Source organism: Muscardinus avellanarius, assembly GCF_963383645.1.
Source record: "Muscardinus avellanarius genome assembly, chromosome: 10".
Classification (NCBI taxonomy): Eukaryota; Metazoa; Chordata; class Mammalia; order Rodentia; family Gliridae; genus Muscardinus; species Muscardinus avellanarius.
The window spans coordinates 48,971,559-48,981,329 of record NC_137796.1 but is presented as its reverse complement, the minus strand read 5'-3'; the positions used below and the strand labels follow the sequence as shown (position 1 = coordinate 48,981,329).

Here is a 9,771-nt window from a genome sequence, read left to right as displayed (position 1 = left end):
CAGTCCTTCCGGGGGGCCGGTGTGCCCTGCGCGCCCCCTCCACAGTGCCCATGATCTTGCGGCACAGGCCCAGTTCTTCTGGGAGGCCAGCGTACCCCACGCGTTCCCCTCCCGGGGCCCAGGGCCCTGCAGTCCCAGCCTCTGGACCTTCCCAGGGGCGAGCATGCCCCGCGTGACAGCACGCCTGGGATCCAGGGTCTTGCAGCCCAGGCCCCAGTTCTTCTGAGGGGTGGGCATGCCCAGCAAGACTCCTGCCAGGGTCCCAGGGCCTTGCGACCTGGGCCTCTGGTCTTTCCTGGGGTTCGGCGTGCCAAACGCAAACCCCGCCTGGGTCCTAGGACCTTGCGGCATGGACCTCCAGTCCTTCCGGGGGTTCGACGTGCCCCGCGTGAAGCCTGCCTGAGCCCAGAGCCTTGCGGCCCGGCCTGCAGACCATCCGGAGTCTGAAGTGCTCCACGCGACCCCCACCTAGGGCCCAGAACCTTGTGGCCCCGGCCTCCAACCTCCTGGGGGGCGGAGGTGTCCTGCGTGATCCCCGCCAGGGGCCCAGGGTCTTGCTGCCTAGCCCCAGGTTCTTCTGGGGGGTCCAGCGTGCCCACCATGCCTGGCTCCATTATTATTGTTGTTTTTATTATTTATTACTTAGTATGGTCCTGTGGATTGAAAAAAGAAGCATTCTACCCCCGAGCTATACCCTCAGCCCTTTTTAAAATTATATCTTATTATGAAACAGAATCTCATTAAGTTGTTGAGGGCCTTGCTGACTTGCTGAGGGTGGCCGCAAACCTGTAATCCTCTGTGTCAGCCTCCCAAGTACTGGGATTCTAGGCATGAGCCACCACACCTGGCTGAGTTAGTTAAAGTTCTGAGACAGGGTCTTCCTAAGTTCTCTAGTCCCCAAAGTGTGATCTTCCTTTTTTGGCTTCCCGAGTACCTGGAATTACAGATCTCCATCCTCATGTCCAGCCTGAAGTCCTTTTTGTTTTGTTTGTTTTTCTGGTGATACTGGGGATTGAACCCAGGGACATTCTACTTCTGATCTATACCCCGGCCATTTTATATTTTATTTATTTTTGTGTACTGGGGATTGAACCCAGGGGCAGTCTACTTCTGAGCTATACTCCAAGCCCTATTTTTATTCTTTATTTTGAAACAGGGTCTCACTAAGTAGCTGAGGCTGGCTTTGAACTTATGATCCTCCTTTTTCAACTTCCTAAGTACTAGAATTATAGAAATGTGCCACCATACCTGGCTAGAAGCATAGTGTGTGTGTGTGTGTGTGTGTGTGTGTGTGTGTGTATGTGTGTGTGTGTGTGTATTACTGGGGATTGAACCCAGGAGTATTCTACCTCTGAACAACACCCCCAGCCCTATTTTATTTATTTATTATTATTATTATTATTATTATTATTATTATTATTATTATTGTGTGTGTGTGTGTGTGTGTGTGTGTGTGTGGTACCAGGGTTCCTAGAAACCCTTCTATCTCCGGGCTACACTCCAAGACCTATTTTATATTTTTATTTGGAAACAGGGTCTTTAAGCCAACGAGGCTGGCTTCGAACCTGTGCGATCCTCCTGTCTCCGCCTTCCAAACGCAGGGATTACAAGTGTATGCCCCTATGCCCAGGATTATTTTTTATTTTGAAACAGGGTATCACTAAGTTGCTGAGGGCCTCACTAAGTACCTGAGGCTGGTCTAAAACCTGATCCTCCTCTTTCAGCTTCCCAAGTACTGGGATTACAGACCTGTACCACTACACCCAGTTCTTGATGCATATTTTTGAATTAGAATTTACCAGTTCAACTGGGTATGATGGCTCATGCCTGTAATCTCTGTTGGGAAAATGAGTAAAGAGGTTATCCATTCCAGGATGGTCTTAGCAATGTAGTGAGAGCCTGTGTCAGAATAAAACGTTTTTAAAAGGGCTACAGGCATAGCTCAGTGGTAGAATGCCCCTGGGTGCAATATCCAATACAAAAACATATATATATATATATATATATATATATATATAGAGAGAGAGAGAGAGAGAGAGAGAGAGAGAGAGAGAGAGAGAAAGAGAGAGAGAGAAAGAGATTTGTGGTACTGAGGATGGAAACCAGGGGCATTCTACCTTTGCGCTACATCTTCAGCCCTATATTTTAATTTTAATTTTTTGGGGGGAGGGGTACTTGGGATGGAACCCAGGGCTATTCTACCTCCAAGCTACACTTCCTGCACTATTTTTTAATCTTTATTTTGAAATAGGGTCTCACTGAGTTGCACAGGGCCTCACTAACTAGTAGCTGAGGCTGTCTGCAAACTTCAATCCTCCTGTCTTAGTCTCCCAAATGCTGGGATTACAAGCTTGTGCCACCACACCGAGCAATGATGATTTTACAAATGGAAATATGTTAATTCATTTTTATTCAAAGCATTAACATTCACAGCAATTTCCACTGTTCAGATATACACAGCTGATAGACAGCCTGTGGCTGCACTGTCTAGAAGTTAGACAGATCCATCAATAATTCTATCCATAATGTAAAATAAGAACTTCTGTAGAGGTTTGTATCCTGGAAGAGGGAAAATAAGTCAGCCTAGAGAGTTGGCCTGGGTCCTCCTTGAAGGAGTGTGGAGAGCACATTCCAGGTGGAGAAGATGACATATAAGAAGGACTAAAAAAGAATGTACTATTTAGCAGGGCGTGGCAGTCCATGCCTGTCACCTCAGTGCATGGGAGGCTGAAAGAGGAAGATCACAAATTCAGGGACAAGAACTAAGACCCTGTCTCAAACTATAAATAACTCAGCCAGGTGTGGTGGCCCATGCCTGTAATCCCAATATTTGGGAGGCTAAGACAAGATCGCAGATTCATGGCCAGCTTCAGCAATATAGTGAGACCCTGTTTTAAAAATAAAATATAATATGGCTCGAAGTGTAGCTCATAGGAAGAACGCCACTCAGTTCAATTCCTAGTACCCCCCCAAAAGAAAAAAAGATTGTGTTATTTGCTGTTTGGAAAATGGAAGGCAATTGTGGGTGGGCAGAGGACTCGCAAGAGACATAACTGGTGCATTGGTAGGAACCAGCTTGTAGTAACCTGTGCCATGCTACAGCATTTAGTGAGCAGGAGCAGGGCTGTCCTAAATGAGCCCTACTCATCAAGTGAGTAGGGCAGTGCCTGAGGGTGTTCATGCTAGGTAGAGTTTAGAGCATCCTGTCCTTTCGACTAGAGGTATGAGAAGCCAGGCTTGGTAATGCATACGCGTAATCCCAGTACTTGGGAGGCTGTAACAGGAGGATCACAGGTTGGAGACCAGTGAGGCTGGTCAGTGAGACCCTGAGTGAGACCTGTATCAAAGTAAAATATATGCCAGGTGTGGTGGAGCACACTTGTAATCCCAGCATCAGGAGGCTGAGACCGGAGGATCTCAGTTAGCAGATAGCCTCAGCTGCTTACTGAGGCCCTCCATAACTTAGTGAGACCCTGTTTCAAAATAAAGGATAAAAAATAGGGCAGGATATATAGCTCGGAGGTCAAATTCCTCTGGGCTCCATCGCCAGACACGCAAAAAGAACAACAATAAAAAATCAAAGTAAAAAATATTTATTTACATTGGCAGCATCCTACCGACCCCTCCTGAAGAACAGCGGCGCTGTTGCCAGGAGCAAGGGGCTTATGATACACAGTGCTTCACTGCCAGTTTCTTTTAGATGGATATAGCCGCTACCTGAAACTTTTAAGTCCTTTCCACTTCAGATGCAGGTCTAGGTCTTTCATAGAAAACTACCCTCGCAGGCTTTTTGCTGAGAATGAGAGTCCCTGACTTCTTAGGAAGATCCCCAGTGGCCGGCTTCATCTTAGCTGAATCAGGGCATGCCACCTGCAGCCCACTAACCTAAGTGCCCAGGTCCAGCCCCAGACAGCAAAGCCGCAGCTCAATCACAGGGCTCCTCCAGGCGTGCCTCCTTCACCAGTTGCTGTGGTCCTGTTTTTTCTTGATTTTTAACTGTGCAAACCAGGCCCTGTAGGTTAGGGTGAGGGTGGCTGTCACCTGGACTGAGTGAAGAAGGTGTGGGTTTGCTGTGATACCGCTTGTCCTACCACTGGCTTGAAATCTGGGGTAGAAGCATTACTCAGTTGCTGGATACTTGGAAACTTCTGAAGCAGAAGAAAAGCTTTAACTTTTCCAACACCTGGGATCTGTTGCACAGTTCAAAGGAGGGATGGCTCAGAGAGCAGAGACCTTTTCTTCCTGAGGAAAGGGTTTTTACTGGGTTCTTTGGATTGCTCAAGAACCTGAAGGAGAAATTAAAGAATTACAGAAGCGCCCCCTGGAGAACTGGCAATTTTCTTAAGATCATTTTCCTATTTGATTCAGCTTAATTTAGGGTTCAAATGTTTTCACGTGCCATGAATATAACTTTCCAGACAAGAGTAAAATTATTGAGAGATGGACCATATGACCACACAAAAAAGATAAAAATAATTGACAAAAAACATATTTTTTTCAGAATCTTAAAGCTAGAGGTAGTGAAAAACATGGTCTGAGGAATTTAAATACTTTCATCATATGGTCCAGAAAGAAATGACCAAGCTGGGCATGGTGGTGCATGCTTTTAATCCTAGTACTTGGGAGGCTGAGACAGGAAGATCACAGGTTTGCAACCAACCTCAGCTACTTAAGCCCTCCACAACTTAGTAAGACCCTATATAAAAATCAAGAATATAAAATAGGGCTGGGGGTATAGATCAGAGATAGAATACCTTTGGGTTTATTCCCCAGTGCCAAACACAAAAAGAGGCCAGAGCTAGCCGAATGTGGTGGAACACATCTCTAATTCCAGTACTTGAGAGGCTGAGCAGCTTTGAAGCCAGCCTCAGAAACTTAGATTCTGTTTCCAAATAAAATAGAGCTGGGGGTATAGCTTGGAAAGAACATGCCCCTGAGTTCAATCCCCAGCACTACAACAACAAAAAAATGAAAAAGTCATGTTTACAGCCAGGTGTGGTACCTATAATCATAGTACTTGGGAGGCTGAGATAGGCCTCAAAAACTCAGCAAGACTCAGCGGGGCATGGTGAGTACACTTGTAATCCCAGCATTCGGGAGGCTGAGACCGGAAGATCACCGTTCGCAGACAGACTCAGCTACTTAGTGAGGCCCTCTGCAACTCAGTGAGACCCGGTTTCAAAATAAAGAATAAAAAATAGGGCAGGGGGTGTAGCTCATAGGTCAAATGCCCCTGGGTTCCCCCAGACCTGCAGTATTGTGAAAGAGAAAATGAGCACTTACTAATTGGATGATGAGGCAAGATGCTTCTATCTGGTTGGTCACAGGAAGTAACACCATCCCCAGGTCCAGCACAGTAAACTTCTGTATGGCTGAAAAGTACTGTTCACTCATCTGGGTTTTTTCAACTACTACAATCCCTTGAAGATTTCCAGACTTCAAAGAAAAATACATCATTTTGTAACAAATTTACAAAGTTAAGAGAGCTATCACTTTGCATTTGAAATGGCTAATGGCATTATATATAAATTATTACAAGTGATGGAGGAAACGCTGTTCAATTTCAGTTTAATTCAGAACTTAACATTTGTAACTTTTGTTCTGTGTGTAGTACTGGAGATTGAAACCAGGGATATTCTACCTCTGAGCTACACCCCAGTCCTTTTAAATTTTTTTGTTTATTTTTTATGTGTATCTATTTTTATTGGTGCATTGTAGTCAAACATCACAATGGAGTACAACTCTTGTGAGGGTATACCAGCAACATCATTCAATTAACCCGTATCCCCTCCCTGTCCCATTCCCTCCCCCTCCCTCGATCCCATGCTTGATTTGGTGATTAACTTTGATTCATTTGTTTACATATATCATGCATTTTAAAGAGATTCCATCTTCCCACATCCCATCCCCTCTGATTGGTCACATTAATTGCTCTCTCATGGGGCCCTTTCTTCAACTAGATTTCTTCCCTTACCCATTTCTTCCTAGTTTTTGCATATTAGGAAAAGCATCTGATTTTCTATTTTCTGTGATGATTCTCTAAGTATCCACATTGCAAGTTCTGATTCTGCTCCTGAAGGCCCCGGCGCCAGCCTGGCCCACTGGAAGACTCTGATCCTGGCCTCGCTGGCTCAAGTACCAGCCTTGCCTCAAAGCAGGCCCCAATCCCAGCCTTGCTGGACCCAGTTATGGCCTAACCCCTCACAGGCTCCGATCCCAGCCTCGGAGTCCCCAGCACTGGCCTTGCCTCACGGCAGGCTCTGATCCCGGCCTCACTGGCCCCGGCACAGGCCTAACCCCTCGGTAGGCTCTGATTCCAGCCTCAAAGGCCCCAGCACCAGCCTTGCCTCATGACAGGCTCCAATCCCGGCTTCATTGGCCCCAGCACCGGCCTCATCCCTTGACAGATTCTGGTCCAGGCCTCAGAGACTCCCACACCGACCTTGCCTCAAGGCAGGCTCCAATCCCAGCCTCACTGGTCCCGGCACCAGGCTCATCCCTCGGCAGACTCCGATCCCGGCCTCGGAGGCCCCAGCATCAGCCTTGCCTCATGGCATACACTGATCCTGGCCTCACTGGCCCCGGCACCAGCCTCACCCCTCGGCAGGCTCCAATCCTGGCCTCTGAGGCCCCAGCACCTGCCTTGCCTTATGGCAGGCTCCAATGCTGGCCTTGGCTCTGGACTCACCCCTCGACTGGGTCCAAGGCTGAGGATGGTCTTGAGCTTGCAATCCTCCTCTCCTCTCTCAGCTTTCCAAATACTAGAATTAGAGGTATGTTCCACCATGCCTGACTTAGTACTTACATTTCTAATTCGAACAAGTCTCTTTCTGTAGCCATTTGTTGCTACCAAGTCAGCTGTGGTGATATAAAGAATGCAAGATCTGCTGGACAGGTAAAAATCTACCAGTGTCAGGCCATCCTCAAAAATGTGTTTAATTTTCCCTTAAGATGGAGGAAATGAGCACTGTTAACTTAGGCAATAGGTAGATTTTTAAATTTATTTTTATGATATTTATTTTGTGTGTGTGTGAGTCTGGCGATGGGACCCAGGGGCATTCAATCTCAGAGCTACACCCCCTTGTGACGACTAGCTCAGTACTGGGCACAATAAATCCAGCACTGAGTCCGCTTGGGAATAAGAGTCTCAGAAAGGTGGGCAAAGGTTTCGGTTGTAGTTCTGCAGCCACTTATCTGCAGTGAATTTTTCCCTTTTTATGAAATAAACTCCTTAAAGTTCCTGTTCACGGCACTAAAAGTGGAAATTCCTCTCCGTGAAAAATCTGAAATGACTGACATGCACAATTGCCTCTTGTGCAATTGACAAAGTTTTAATTTTCATCACCAGTACTTGTACCCAGTGTAAGCACCAAAGGACAATAGTGAGGCATTAAGTGTAAACAAGATAAACAGGATAAAAGAAGATCCATGGCATCACAGTTTAAGATTCATCTGGGACTGGGCGATTAAAGTCAGCCCCCTTGGGGCTTTTGTCACAGGTTTCTGGCCTTAAGGGTAAACCCTAGGGGGCAAAGTCCGGAATCTGGAAAGGCGGGGGTCACACCAAAAGTCCGTTTTGGAGAAATTCAGTTTTCTAGGATCTCCTTTGATCCTTCCAGAGTGTTTTGTCCCCAGGGATTAGTCCAGGCCCTCCTCTATCAAGATCCATAGGGCTGCGGCGAGGATTTGTTCGGTCCTGTCTGCTCCGCCATCCCCTATAAGGCAATACTTATATTACAGTTAGTAGACAGGGCAAAAACATTATAACACAGGTGACTGGATTTCTATAATTGTTCTTTAATGCATAATATTGAAGCAGACTTTTGGGTTTTTTACTCTCCTGCTGCTGAGTCACAAACAGTAGGCTTTTGCTAGAAAAAAGCTTATTAGCATCTCTTAAGGGGGAAACAAATGGCCCAGATTCCAGAGACAGTTTTACATCTCTTTGGGAAATGGGGCAAAAGGTAGGTTTGCAGCTTCCCCTGCTGGCAGAGAGGTGCTGGGAGCTAATCTTTAGATCAAAGGACCTGCCTGCGGAAAGGCCAAGAGAAATTTTGCAGCCCCTGAATTCTGACTGCCCTTTATTACAGCTGGAACAATACAGAGAAAATCTGAAGGCTTAGACATTTTACTAGAAAATTTATCTTTCATGGACTCAACTTCTTTCAGAGTCCTAATTCTTGGGATCCTGTTTTAAATCATTGGAGCTTTTTAGTGTAGAAATCTAAGAGCAGGGAGTATTTTTGCCAGAGATGACGTTTCCTCCTCAGGGCTCTCCTCCGTGAGGCCTTGCCAATTAATACAAGCATTTCTCATGCTCATATATGCCGAAAAGGGACAGCAGCAACCCCTGTCCTATTTTTATTCTTTAATTTGAAACAGGATCTCACTAAGTTGTAAAGGGTCTCACTAAGTAGCTGAGGCTGTCTGAGAACCATGACCCTCTGGTCTCAGCCTCCTGAATGATGGGATAACAAGTATGTGCCACCATGCCAGGCTTAAATTTGTTTTTAAACCACAGAAAGGAAAGGGCATATGACAAAAGGCAGGCCACTGACCTTGCATTTCTATCGTCCCCTAAGACTCTGACCCGCAGGGGCTTAGAGAACGACACACCTTTTCAGCTGAAATATGAATTCTTCTTTAATGGATCCTTTTGTCTCTCAATATGTCTCTCTCTTCTTTCTTTCTAATATGTCTGACAATGAGTACACAATATATATCAGCATCATAATCCCTCCTTCTATTCCCTACCAACCCCAAGCTTCCACAGCTAGGGCATGCACACTTCTGACTCTCTCATAGGCAGGCTGGTGGTAGGCGTCACTGATCATTCTGCAGGCACGTAGCATGGCACACTGCGCATGCTCAAGGAGACATCCATCTTGTGAGTCTCATGACTTGGCTGCAAGCCTAGGCGCCATCTTGAATCCATGCTGGCAATAAGCCTGGGTGCCATTTCGGTCCAGCCGAGTGGGCCCCAACACATTTCCTGTGCCAGCTGCTACCCATGCCATTTCTCATTGGCCACAATGTGCCCAAAAGGTACATGTACTGGACCCACGCGGTCAGGAGGATGCCTTTCCATATGTGGTCTTGAACTAATGAGGGAAATGAAATTCACCTCTTAAGCCAGCCTTCCTGCACACAGCCCCAAGGTCCACTGGAAAGCCAGGGACTCTAGCAGGAGCCTGTCTGCTTAATGGTCTTTCAAAGATGGAATTGTGTGCTAAAGTCTAAAAACCTGGAGATTGTGGCCCTGGCAGCTGTGTTCCTCATTTTCAGAACGTTTCTAGCCTCTGATATCCCAGATTGTTCAGTGCCATGGCTCCTCTGTCCAGTCCAGGATCTGAGATAAGCCAGCAGGGAGCCCCCTCTAACCCAGCCTAAGGATCAGGGAAGCACATTCCTTCCTAATTCCTACCAGCTGTGCAGGTACAGTTTTTCATCCTGCCCACCCTCCACCTTCCTTGGCTCTGGATTGGCTGCTGTGTCAGAGATTGACACCTGAACTCTCCAATAAAAGCTAGACAATGCAGCTGCTTTCCTATTGGTGGAGATTCAAAAACACCCGCTAGTTGCCAAGAGCAACCTTTGTGAAAGCAACTTTGACTCTGATTGGTCGAGGCCAAAACAGAGCCAACGGCAGTTGTTGTTGTTGGAAAGTCTTCTGAGAGAAAAGGCGTTTGGATTTAAGCTAGAGAAAGCGCAATAGTGTGATTGGGTGATAGGCTTCGGTCCCTGCCTGAGACCAGGCCACCTCCAGGAGCA

The 9,771-nt window shown here is 46.6% G+C and overlaps 1 pseudogene across 1 annotated transcript; it reads right to left on the bottom strand.

Annotated features, from left to right (window-relative positions):
- Positions 1-4,037: 4,037 nt before the first annotated feature.
- Positions 4,038-9,088, bottom strand: LOC308267398 (Fanconi anemia core complex-associated protein 24-like; annotated as a pseudogene). Its single transcript has 4 exons — positions 9,009-9,088; positions 6,806-6,967; positions 5,284-5,436; positions 4,038-4,286 (listed from the first exon to the last, which is right to left on the bottom strand). The product of its transcript is annotated as a Fanconi anemia core complex-associated protein 24-like (transcript).
- Between the last annotated feature and the right edge of the window lie 683 nt (positions 9,089-9,771).